Genomic DNA, 14,133 nt, shown 5'->3' with positions numbered 1-14,133 from the left:
ACACACACACACACGCACACAAACAATTCATGATTGATTCATAGTTCTTGTTGTATGTAGTTTATTTTATTTATGTTTAATAATATAAATGTACTTCTCAAAGAAAAAACTGTGATGGACTCACCTTTAACGTTGTTCTGTTACAATTTTATAGATAGTGAAAATTTATCAACTATTCACCATGATTTTCACATTAGACTTAATGCTTATTTCAATGAAAACATGTAGATAAACCTTAATAAATGATCATTATATGTGTTGATAAAAGTAATTTAAATAGAAAAATTAAAATCGCATATTCCACAAACATATAAACAATTTTCCTATTGACTAATAATGCGATAATGCTATTAATAAAACTTTCCTTGCATTGTGTAACTAACACCCTTCTACAGCAGTATAAACATTTGTAGTGTGAATGTAGCCATAGCATATGCAAAAAAATCCTTGTTTTCTTGATTCTATAGCTTAAGTGGGTTTAGAAAATAAATTTCCTTGGAAGGAAAGTAAAGTATTGAAAATTCAGTCTTAAAATAAAAGCAAGGAATGTTAAATAAAATTATCATGAGAAACTCACGCTAATAAATGAAGTAAGTACGCTGAGTGTACATGCATATATGTGTTCATATTCAATCAAAATAATTAAGTCATCAAGATGAGAGAAAATAGGGAAGAAATTGTAGGAGTCAGAAGTGAGAGAATGTATGCAATAATTTAACCATACAAGTCACAGATAAGATTCTCAACTAACAAAAATATAAAAAAATTTAAGTCAAATTTATGTGCTGCATATACTTTGGATGTGTGGTATCCCAGTGGAGCATGTTGTCTTTCCAGTTACTTAATGAGTATAAAAACAAGAGGGCATGTAGCTATGTAGGTGGGAAAAAAGGATGTATATCTAGGAGCTGTGAGAGGGGCTGAATATTATCAAAACATAATGTAAAGATTTTTTTAAAACCAATAAAATTATAATGTGAAAACACTAATTTACCTAATTAGTTAATTAATTAATTGCATGATATGAGGACTGAACATGGAGCCTTCTATGAGCTAGGCAAGGTCTTTACCATTGAGTTATGTTTACAGTCCTTTTTCTCTGAAGCTCTTTATCGTGAGACAAGGAAGTACTAAGTAGGTACTTAGGGTGGTCTGTAACTTCTGATCCATCTGCCTCTGCTCCTTAAGTAGCATGGATTATAAACTTTAATCATCCATCTAGAACCAAATTTACATTATTTATTTTATTTTATTATTATTATTTTTTTAACTTTTATAATGTAATGCTTTCACTGGACGGTAGAAGTAAAACTACCCAAAGTTGAAGGCCAGCCTGGTAAACACAGAACCAGGGCTACAGAATGGAACCGTGCCTCAACGAACATAAACACAGAGACAGCCTCTTCTTAGCCTTATTCCTGGTAGTGAGGTCTTACTAGTTAGAAACACAGCAACGACTGTATGTTTAGACACTGACATAAACCATATAAAAAAATTTAACAATGTGGCTGTGCCCAGAGATGGAAAGGAAAAAAAGTATTTGAAGTTTTGCAGAACTTTTACTTACAATAACCTGCTAGTAATAAAGGCGTGGCACTATGAATGGGTGACACTCGAGTGACTCTTAGCTTGCTGATGTCATTATAACAGAGTCGTCACAGGTAGATATGGTTCTGTTGTTCTGACGTAATATTTAACAGCTGTAAGCTGCTGGGTTACTTCCAAGATGTACAGGTGGGAACAAGCAAATAGTATAAAGTTTATGTAGATAAGTTCATAGTTTATTTCTCCAGTGACATTTTACAGCTGACAGTAAGTTAAAGCCTTGCTTGCACACCAAAGCCAGGTTCTTTAGGTGGTCCAGCCAGAGAAGTGAGGCCTCCAGCTGGCCCACAACAGAAGCAGTCACTCCTTGGCCCCAGTTTCGGAACTTTCCCAGCTCTGAGTTCATCAATAATCTCTTCAGTATCCTTTGGCGTCAGATCCTCATAGTGGTTGTCATATATTTGAACCATTGGTGCATTTCCACAGGCCCCTAATCATTCCACTTCCATTAGAGTGAAAAGCTTGCCAGGTGTGGTCTCTCCAACCTTTATCCCGAGCTCTCTCTGAAGGGTCTCTAATATGCTGCTGTCAGAATCTCTAAGCACACAAGGTGTAGTAGTGCAGACCTGAATATGGTACTTTCCAACTGGCTTTCAATTATACATTGTATAAAAAGTTGCTACACTCATATACTCTCATAGGAGGTACTTGTAAAACTTCTGCCACCTTGTTCACAGTGGAGTTGGGTAACCATCCATTATTTCTCTGTGCTGGATCCAGGACTGGAAGAACGGCTGCTGATTTATGCCCTTCTGGGTAGTTTTTCACTATTGCTTCTATCCTTTTATAGTTTTCTGGTATGAAATCGAATGGATTATCTGGGTTATTTTCGGGAGTATCTCTGTGCACAAATAAGGCTCCTCCAGCACCATGTTGCACTGCTGTTTTATGCAAGAGTCCTTACATATTGTCCTCACTGAGCGGTGAGGCCGGCGCTCTGGCCTGCAGCACCAAGGAGAACATGGCAGGGTACAGGGCTTTCCCGTTCAGGTTGCGCTAAGCTGACTCAGAATGAACAAGCCCGGAGGCCACATTATTTATTTTAATTTGAGGTTATAGTATATTTACACCTTATTCCCCTTTCGCTTCCTCCACACCAACCCTTTCATATATCCTCCTTGACCATTTGCAAACTCATGATCTCTTTTTCTCCATTAATTGTAAAAAACAAACAAACAAACAAAAAAACCAAAAAACCAAAAAATTTGTGACCTTACAAACAACCAATCTCTCTCAATTTAGAGTTTGATTCTAGAATATACTTGAAGAAAATGAGATGTTCTTGTTCTCAATACAGCTGATACTGATTAAAAGTCAACTTTCTTGAATTTATTAGGGCTTATAAGAAACTTGGTTTCTCAGTTGGCACTCAGAGGAAGGATAGCAGGCCACCAAGATACCCTATGAGCATATACAGGGGAAAGAGGTCGCCTTCAGTCACAGACATAGGGGAAGGGAGTAGGGGAAAGTGGAAGGGAGGGAGGAATGGGAGGATACAAGGGATAGGATAACAATCAAGATGTAATATGAATAAATTAATAAAATATTTTAAAAAAGAAGATAAAAAATTAAAAAGAAAAAAGAAACTTGGATTTTTATGTGTAGTGAGAGTTGGAACCGGATGTGGAGGGGTGACGCAGTGGCTGGCCTTTTTAGAAGCTAAGGGCACCAGAATGTTTGCCTGGGAGAGGACAGTGGTTTGGAAGAGATTAGGACAGGGCAGGAGCTACATAGAATGTTATGGATCAACATGCAGGCAAATTGTGCAAACACTAGGATCAGTATGGTGAGAAGAGGCACCTGTGTAATATCTTATTTTGAAAAAAAGTAGTGGTTATTTCACTAATATGTAAATGACAGGAAAGCTGTGAGAAAGCAGTGAGGGTCAGCCCTAGGACCTTTGCATTCCTTTCTAATGTGTTTGTAAATCAGAGAAAAATGCGGGGCTGTGACTTTAAAGAGAGAAAATTGAGTGACTGCTTCTTATTATGGGTAGACGCTAAGGGAACAGAAATGACAAGAGCTAATACAGAGCCCAGAAACGCCCTGAAACCTGGCAGCCTTGTTAGTCACAATGTCTCCCCAGCTGACTCTTATGGAGGATGTGTGGACAGGACACATTTCTTTTTTAATCAGCTTCCCTTTCTAATCCTCTCTTGTAGGATTTGGAGAGGCAAGGATTTAACATAATGTGAGCTTTACAAACCTTCCCAAGACAAGAGAGGTCACGGGCAGACAGGTGAGTCCTTGGATGGCTGGGCATGAGGACAGAACACTCGGTACAGGAAGAAATCACCAAGCTGAGGAGTTTGTACTTCAGATTAATTTTTAAATTTGTTCATTTTACATCTGGATTGTAGCCCCTTCCCTTGTCTCCTCCTGATCCCACCTCGCTCCCTCATGCCGTCTCCCTCCCTCCCTCCCTCCCTACCCTAGTCCTCAGAATGGGAAGCCATCCTCTCCTAACATCTGACCTCTGCCTATCAAGTCTCATCTGTACTGCCTGTATCCTCTTCCTCTGTGGCCTGGCAAGGCCACCCCATCAGGCGGAAGGGATCAATGTGTGGGGGCCAGGGTCCATATCAGAAGTAGTTCAAACTCCTCATATTATGGGGCCCACAAGGAGACTGTGCTGTGTGTATCTCTTACATCTGAGCAGAGGATCTAGGTCCTCACCATGCATAGTCCTTGGTTGGTGCATCAGTGTCTGCAGCATCCCCCTCCAGGAAGAATGGTTAAAGAAACTGTGGTACATTTACACAATGGGATACTACTCAGCTATTAGAAGCAAGGAAATTTTGAAATGTGCAGCCACTTAAGATATTTTAAATAATGTTCTCAAATGACAGCAGGGTGAGGAGAACACAGCAGGAGTTAACGTTGGGAAAGAGATCTGTAAGACTTTCAAGCAATGACCTTCACCTCTAATGGCTGCCAAGAGGAGGACCATGGAGTTGCCTCCGCTATCACAGTCTTCTTGTCAGTGGAAGTTATAAGAGGCAAAGAGAAAATTCAAGCAAGAAAATAACTCACATTTGAATTATTGGAAGTATGGGGATGATGTATATGATTAATGAGTATATGAAAATATATTTTATTGTATCTGCAGTAATTTGGATATAATATCCCTCACAAAATCCTATGCTTTTCCACTATATTAACATCATTCCTTCATGTTGTCAACATTACCAATTGACTTGAAGACCTTCAGAATTGCTTTGCTAGTATCTTGTCTTTATCCCTGTCATACCTTATTTCCCGCCGCAGAAATGATTAACTGATTTCTTCTTTTACTCACTAGGCTGGAAAATCTTTGTGGATTAAGATGGTATTTTTGTCTTTGATTCTCTATGCCAGGCACAATATAAGTATAACACAAAATTGAATAGATTTTTAGTGGTTTGAATTAAACACACAAATATGTATTTTGTCACTACTCAGATGCCTAAAATTATACACAGAAAAGGAACACTTTTATTATCTATATATTATCTAAACATGCTAAGTATCTAAAAAATTACTTCAAAATCCTTCTATAATTTGTACATATTATGTTCATTGCAGCAAAAGCCATTGCATATTATTTACTCATATATGAATTACCTGACCTATATCAGATATTCAACAAATCATATACATATACATACATATGCTTTTCTATGTCATATATATGTGCTTATTTATGAAGAGAGGGTGTTACAATTTTCACTAAAAGAACGTCATCATAGTATGTAGTGATTCTTTGGCAGGAGAACAAGAAATAGAGATGATGAAGAGTCATTGGTTTGAAAGAGGCAACTGAGTTTCATTCCTGGAGACCCCAAAGAAGAAATATTTTCATAAAACACATCATAAAATCATTTTAATTCTTTCTTTTGAAGTATTGAAGTTGTATATGCAAGATGTAAGTGTAGATTTCCTTACATTTGCATTGTGGCATTGCTTTCTTTTCTGTCGTCTTTTCACACATATCTTATACACATTTATCCTGTTCTAAGCCATTTGAAAGTGAGCCATAAAAATCTTTCTTATTCTTGACCATTCAAGCTAAAATAAGAGCTAAGTTAGTCACAATGTAAATACTGTTTTAAAGTAATTGGCTGCTCACTGTCCGATCACAGTTGCCTTTGTTAAATCTCTTCTTGGCACACTGAAGTCTTGCAATTCCTCTGTACTTGTTGTTTTTCCTTCCTGGGACATTTTTCTCCCTTAGTACCCTTGGGCTTATTTCTACATTTCATTTAGGTTTCTTGCTTAACTTCTTTATCTAAAATAACAGGCTGCTGTATTTACTTAAAACATTTGGTCACTTTCTATCCTTAGGCTATTTATCACCTATCAATCACATCATTGTATGTATGTGATGAGTAATGGGAAAAGTAATGTCCATTTGGACACACTGTGTTCCTAATATGTCCAGATCAGAGTCTGGGCCATATCTAGTAATTATGTAATATCCTTTCAATTATAGAAAGGAATGGCTACCTGGGTTAATTGTTTTAATCAATGGCAATCCAGCTAACATTATTGAAAAAATATCTATCGTTTGACATTTGGTTTTATGTCCTCTATCTCAGTGCCAAATACATGAATATAAAGTTGTGAAATAATGAATAAACAAATGAGTGAGAAAAAAATAGTAGAGACCCACCCTATATAACTGACTCCAGAGTCCTAGGTTCCAGATTCTTTTCCATCACTATTACTGGCACATCACTATGTTCATCCCATTTCTTATTGAATTGCTCACTTCCACCCAAGTTCAGTAACTTCTGAGTTTGGCTGAAATCTGAGTTTCAAAGATAATTTACTACTGAAAATGAAAGGTCAAATTTTTCTGTCCTTTAGGGTTATCAGATTCCTTTTAAGCTAAAACATTTGAAACAAAATAATGTGTCAATGTTAGTGCCTTACAAATGAACAACAGATCTCTGAAACCTTTGGATTCTACAACTGAAAATGAGAAATGAGAAGTAATCAGTGAGCGCAGAGTCCACCGACACATTAGCTTGGTTCTTGTGAGAATTTGCAATGTCTCACAAGATGGAAAGATGTCACAGAGAGCCCAAAGCCAGTTCTGTATTCTTTTGCAGTTCTTCGCACATTCTCAGCACACACATCCCCAGCACACACAGTCTCAGCACACACACACACACACACACACACACACACACACATATACACACACACACAAACACACACACACTCACACACAGTCTTAACATGTACAGTCTCTGCACACACAGAGTCTCAGCACACACATACATACACAGTCTTAGCACACGTGGTCTCAGCAATACACACATACAATCTCAGTACACACACACACACACACACACACACATACACAGAGACATACAGAATCTCAGCATACATTCTCAGCACAGTCTCAGTGCACACACACACATACACACAGAGTCTCAGCACACACACACACACACACACACACACACACACACACACACACACACACAGAGTCTCAACACACACACAAGCACACACATACACACAGAGTCTCACCACAAACACAGTCTCAGAAACCCACAACATCAGCACACACTGTTTCAGCACACAATGCACACTGCCTCAACACATAGTCTCAAAACACTGTGTTGGGTGTCAGCACAGCTACCACACTGAAAATTTAGGTGTTGCTGTCAAATTTCCTTTCCCTTCAATGGGGACACATTCCACCCCCAATCATACTCCTAATTACAGAACTTAGGCTGAGGAGGTTCACCCTCAGCCATACTTCTATTCAAATTCATTCATGACTTGAAATGGCAGAATACATTCAAAGTATTCCAAGCACTCAGGAACTATTCTATTACTACTACTACTACTACTACTACTACTATTACTACTATTACCACTACCACCCAGGTCCACAAAAGTGATAGCATTGAAACTAGAAAGAACATTTACAATAAATTGAAGCAGAATTTGTCGATATCTTCATTATAACAATTCTAGACCTCTGAGTCAAATGGAGAAGGAGATGACAAGAAAATAGAAAATTTCAGCTTTTCCCCACAACCCCACAGTCTGCTCCCTGAAATCTCAGAATGATGGTTCAGTTAATAAGAGTAGCTATTCATCAAACTAGAAATAGAAATCTTAAGAGGCATTTAACTCCTTGGTCTTCCTCATCACAGCATCATTAGGTTATTATACAAAAATGTCTCTTAAATCCCCCTTCTCCCACATGCATGCTTTATTGGTTGAGAATCTCAATCCTCTCTACTATTACACCTTTTACTTTACTTAACTCCTCCAAAACAATTACTGTGAAACTGTCATTGTTTTTCAAAAATTGGTTACATTCCTCTTTACAGCAAGAGACTCATGTTGAATTGAGAGTTCACTTATAAGTAAAACTATATCACCTACACTCCTTATGGTCAGGTCCAAACCCACTTATGCAGCTCCATTTCCCAGCATGTCTCCTCAGGTCCACATCCTGTATTCCAGTTCCCAAGTCTACACCCATCACAAATCTGCACACCTTGAATTGTCTTTGTGTACACCACCAGTCAGTCTAGGGAGCAGCCCATTACTCTTATTTCCTTCACAGCTACTACTTCTGATGTTCCCTTGTTGATTTATATTACCTCAGATACCATAAGGCAAGCTCACACACATGGTGATAGTCTCTGATTCAGTCACTAAATTTTGATGTGGTTTTGAGAAATATGCATTTGATTTTTGCCCCCCACCTCTTTTTTGGCATGGAGTTTTTAACTTAAGGAATCTCTAGGGATGTAAATATCTTGTATATAGTTGTGAGTTGGATGTTGGCTGGCTGGTATTGCTTAGGTAGCGTCCAGAAGATGGCCAGTCATCCAAAGACCATAATTAAAGGGTCGGGACTTTGACTACTGACCTCAAAGGAGTAAAAATGGAGATGAAGCTTAAGTTGCCCACTAAAAGATAATGGCTTTCATCTTACTTGTTGCTAATTCCTCCATAAAACACACAAGTACTGTGTTCACGGATCATGTTGAGTTTTCTGAGAATAACATGCTCAGACAAAGCATAGAAACTCAACAACCCTCCCCATACCCTTTCTTTTTCTACTCATCTCTTCCAACTGCCTGTTCCTCTGTAAACTTTGTAGTGTTAAGGATTCTTTATAACACATGGATGCATATACTTCAACTGTTCTCTTAAATTATGTTAGCCAGTTAGAAAATTAAACAAATCTGGAGCTGGAGGGATGGCTTACTGGTTAAGAGCGCCGCCTGCTCTTCCAAAGGTCCTGAGTTCATTTCCCAGCAACCACATGGTGGCTCTTATATAACCATCTGTAATGTGATATGGCGCCCTCTTCTGGCTTATAAGTACATGCAAGCAAAGCACTGTATACATAATAATAAATAAATCTTTGAAAAAAAAAGAAAAGAAAATTAAACAAATCTAAAAAAGAAATATCTTGTACACAGCTGCTTGGACAAAGTAAATTTGATGTAATAGTACATCAGCTTACCATCTGAAGTATAGAGCTATCTTGGAGGATACATCCCTCAAACTATAGGGCCTTATATTTTCATCTTAAGGTAGATAGCATCTGTTAAGTTGAATTATAGGATAGACATTTGGAATATTCTGGATAAGTGCTTGAGGCATATCAGAAGGAAGACCAGAGTAATTTGGCATAGTTAAAAATATTCAGCTATGACACTTATAAAAAATTACCTAGAAATTATTGTTTCAAAATTTGTGTTACAAATAAATGAACCCTCCCTCTGCATCATTAGTGTTACTTCCTTTTATTGGTCAACTAACACTATCTTCTAACACTCAGTGTAACCACCACAGATGGACATGAGAGAAGCAACATGTAAACCGACACCCAGGCCACCCTTTTCCAGGACTAAAGAGTGGACTACATTTTCCAACCTTTGTTGCAGGTTCAAGTCATGGTCCTGTAACTATGTTCTGCCTATGGCAATGAAACATGACAAGAGTGATGCTGCCTTTTCTACAAATGTTCTGATGACACACATAACCTTTCTGTTCTTTATTAGTTTTTCGTTTTTTTTTTTTTAACTCCCTGGTGAATGAAATAACTCTAGATTCACAAGATAGACGATGCCTTAGCCTCCAAGTGACAGATTAAAGCTTCTTGGTCTCATCTAGCATCCACCTTGAACTGTTTGGAGTGATGCACTTTTATTAAATGATTGGGGTTGAAGAGTTATTTCATAGCACTTAGCCTAGCCTATTATAGATGTTTCAGTGAGCATTTCATCTCCCTTCTTTCACTCACTCTCTCTCTCTCCACACTATGAGCTCTTAAGGAAAAGAGCCGTGACTGGCTTAATTATTGCCCTCTCAGCCACAACTACAATCCCTAATATACAGAGTGTCTCTGAATTAATAATAGCAGTCAGATGCTTTCCCAAATCTGACATTATTATTTACTCAAAGAAGATACTAAAATTCCCTTGTCTCATATTTATTTAGAATCAAATTGAATGACAAGGGAGATTGGTGTGCCCTATATCATACAGTGGAAAAATATAATCTGGCAGACCAGATATTTCTATTCTTAAAGAGTGGCTTTACAACTTAGTAGTGTGGTAGTTTATCATTGTGAGTCTCAATTTATTTGTATATAAGGGGAATACTTGTTGTGGTAGTTAGAGATAATCTACATAAATTGTACAATAGTGCTTATGTGCTGTTCACCAACATGGTATCAGTAATTATTATTTTTGTAACTACAGGGTGAAAATGTATACTTGTACATAAAAACACAGGGAAATTTTGATCAGCCAGCCTTGGTATATTTCTTGAGAAGGCAGTACTGATAGATTTCCTGCATGAGAGATACGTGGAGCAATCTCTGAGGTTGATGTCTGGGTCTACTGCCTTAGAAAACTAAGGCAACAGATATATTGAAGGGAAGAAACTGGTAGTAAGTGAAAAGCATTGCTAATCCTCAAGGGCTTTGTCAAATGTCTAGACCACTTGTAAGCAGCAGGGACTGACCCAGCTACTGAGGCATTGACAGCCATCCAGTGAGAGACTCAAAGATCATACGATCTTGGCAATAACAACAGGAATTCCCTAGCCACCTTTCAAAAGTCTGTGGTTTTGTATTTATTATTGGAAAGTGGATATTTTATAGGAGAGTAACAGCGAATCTTGCCCTGGGTGGTAAGATTTGAAGCTAGAGTTTTCTCTTGAGAGATCTATTCAGAACAAACCTTTGAATCATTTAAAAGTAAACCAGGCAAAAACCTCATGTATTTTCCCTGAGGAAATCACCCCAGTTCTAAGGGAAAGATAGGATGATGTTCAACAGCCAATACTGACTTACTGAAAATGTTATCAAATTCTCTGTTTTGCCTCATGATAATACATGAAGATGAAGACACATTCTGCTGCGGAGTTCTCAATGAAATGGAGAAAGTAGACTGTATACTATGACCTGAGGCTAAAAATTTGGAACTGACCTCGAGATGGCTTCAATGAACTGTGATAATCTGTGTCCATGTTCTAATAGAATTATGAGTATTGGCTCAAGTCCTGGAGCATGGGTCTTTAGTTTTAACACAGACTTAGAGAAATTATAGCCTGAGAACTAACTATAAAATGGTAACTATTAACCTCCTTATCATTTGACTTTACTGGCTAACTTTGGTGCTTATCAAAGATATTTCAGTCATTATTTAGTTTATTCCAGAAGAGAAGTGCTGCTGAGCATTTTAAAATTTTAATTAATTTATTTATTCAATTTACATCTCAATTTCCCCCCCCCTTTATCCTTTCCACCCAGTCCCACCATCTCTCTCTCTTCCCCCTATCATCCTCTCCCCTCTTTATCAGAAAAAGAGAGTCCCACTCACCAACCCATCCCAGAACATTAAGGGACATCAGCACTGAAAGCATCCTCTTTCTTGGTGACCTGACAAGACAACCCCACCAGGGAGAAGCAATAAAAATCATGCAAGTGAATCCTTGTCAGAGACAGCCACTGCTCCCCTTACTAGGGGACCATATGAAGACCAAGCTGCCCAGTGGATACATGTGTGGGGAGACCGAGGTCCATTCCATGCATGGTCCTTGGTTGGTGCCTTCAGTCTCCACAAGCTGCCCCCCTAGACCAAGGTTAGTTGGCTCTCCTGGTCTTCCGGTGGAGTCCAGGTCTTTCTATCCTTTTCCATATTCTGCCATAAGACTCCCTGAGCTCCACCCAAAGTTTTAGTCTTTTAAAAATGATATCCAGAGTTTATTATCTTTAAATAGATAGAGTTAAGACTTATGCCATAAAACAAAAGTAGGACAAATAAAAACAACCAAGTAAAAAGGTAAATAAAACAAGCAGGTAGTACGTTGTCTTTGCATCTGTTTCAGTGTATTGCTGGATGGAGCCTCTCAGAGGACAGCTACACTAGACTCCTGTCTGCAAGCATATCAGAGTGCCCTTAATAGTCAGGGGGTGGCTTTCTTCTTTGGTGGGGCAGGTCTCAGATTGGGCCAGGCACTGGTTGGATATTCTCTTAATCTCTGCTCTAGCTTTATTCCTGTACATCTTGTAGGCAGGATAAATTTGCGGTTGAAATTTTTTGTAGGTGGGTTGTTCCTCTTCCTCCACTGGGAGTCCCGTCTGGTTAAAGGGTAACCTTTTCAGTCTCCATGGTCCCTGCTACCAGGAGTCTCAGCTGGAGTCATCCTCATTTCCTACTAGGAGCTTCTAGGCTAGGCTGCTGAGCATTTTGAGATGAACTCCATAGACTCAATGTCATACCCATGAAAGAACTGAGGAGGTGGAGAATCAAGAAGAATGAAAAGGCAGTGTACAGAGTCCATTTCTCTGGTTTGTTTCTGCATGAGTGCCTTTGTCATTGAAGAGCTGGACAATGTTTCCAAAGTAAACAGTATAGAAGAAAACTGGAGGAACACTTGAGGCCCAGCCAATGGTTAATCCTTGGTGGGTGAGTGTGGAAATTGGAGGGTTTGCAATTTGAGAGACTGTGTTCGACATCCACTGGATCTAAAACAATCAGAATATTAAACTGTTGAAAAAATAAAACTTCATAAACATTTGGCCTTATATTTTGAGAAGAAAACTGAAGACAATAGAATTTAATGACTTAAATGGGAATTCAAACAACAAGGTGACAGTGTGGAGAAAGATAAGAGAATCAGCCACGAGGTCTATGAACATTGTTCCAAAAATGACTTTCCTTCATCTTATCAAATGGGGGAAATGTAAATATAAAAGATCTTTCCTACTACAAACTAAGATTTGTAAGCCAAGAATTAGTATACTTAAGTTGTTTAGTGTTGTAGAATTGATTAACATCAGAAGTAAACAAGAATAAATATAGTTAAAGTGGCTCTTTCTGAGCATTGAGAGTGACTAAGAGTAGGCATTAAGTCATTCAAATAAACATACACTCATGGACACACACACATAACACACACACACACACACACACTGTACATTTTGAACATTAAACTAAAAAACTTTAAAGGGGTCCCTAGGTATGGCATCCTTTATCTTATCAAATTCTTACCAGTATAACTTTAGCTTAAACAAATAACTTGTTTAAAAATTGTGTACTAAATTGAATATTTATTAATATTTGTAATAGGTATTACTTATCGTTACCCATTTTCTATCTCAAATGGTAGACATTTACTCTTAGAATTTGTTGATGGGGCATGCATAACTGCTGTCCATCTGATAAAGCATTTGAAGTTTAATCATTGCTCTCTTCAAGCACTTATCATGATTATTAAATCACTTGGTTCAAAGTGGAAAATGGTTAGTAATAAGGACTAAGTTGCACATTTACTGGAACAGTTAGAATTGAAAACATCTTGTCTGTTGAGATCAAATTTGTCTGGAGTGAAAAAGATAATATATTGCTGCATCTCAGCTTCCCAAGGACCCTCTGACCTCTTTGGACAGTTCTGAAAAGCAGGAGGCACACATATCTCATTGAAATGGTTTCAAAGAAACTTGAGATGAAGATTATATGCTAAGTGTATTAGTTGGGGGGGGGCAGAGAAAAATCACATCAGTATGTAACATTTTGAGGTTGATAACCCAACATGAAAATGTTGGTAGCATAACACCCCCCATGAAAGACAAAGATAAAGAGATCAAGTCAAGCAGCATACATATGAGACTTTTGATATCACGCTTGATCTTCAGTGACATGTGCAGTATGCATATACATGAACGCACAAATACTCATTTGAGTTAAAATGACCTCTTTTACATTAATAGGTAAAATATTAAATCATAGTAATTGTCATAATGGAACTAGTGGTATTACTGGGTTTTAAAAAGTAAGGTAGCCATTGAAAGAAATTTTAGCCATATTCACACTTCTAAAATTGTGTCCATCATAGCCTGGAAATTCATTGATGGCACATTAACAAAGCGTATCAAGTATATTGAGGACTTATTTTCTCCTAGTTTAGATGCTTCCATCATTTGAATATATTTGTCAGAGTCTACTTAAATAAGCATCTGGTCTTGTCCATCTAGACTTCAGTCTTTTGACA

General features: G+C 37.9%; 1 long non-coding RNA gene and 1 pseudogene across 2 annotated transcripts in view; both read right to left on the bottom strand.

Annotated features, from left to right (window-relative positions):
- The window catches only part of LOC311592802, a 1,166,031-nt gene that overhangs the window by 971,657 nt on the left and 180,241 nt on the right, over positions 1–14,133 (bottom strand). The window lies entirely within an intron of this gene.
- LOC311592888 (NADH dehydrogenase [ubiquinone] flavoprotein 2, mitochondrial-like) lies at positions 1,818–2,568 on the bottom strand (annotated as a pseudogene). Its single transcript has one exon. The product of its transcript is annotated as an NADH dehydrogenase [ubiquinone] flavoprotein 2, mitochondrial-like (transcript).

The sequence above is a fragment of the Acomys minous genome (assembly GCF_964271855.1).
Source record: "Acomys minous genome assembly, chromosome: 2".
Lineage (NCBI taxonomy): Eukaryota > Metazoa > Chordata > Mammalia > Rodentia > Muridae > Acomys > Acomys minous.
The sequence above is the reverse complement of the archived record's forward strand: the minus strand, read 5'-3'. Positions and strand labels throughout refer to the sequence as shown.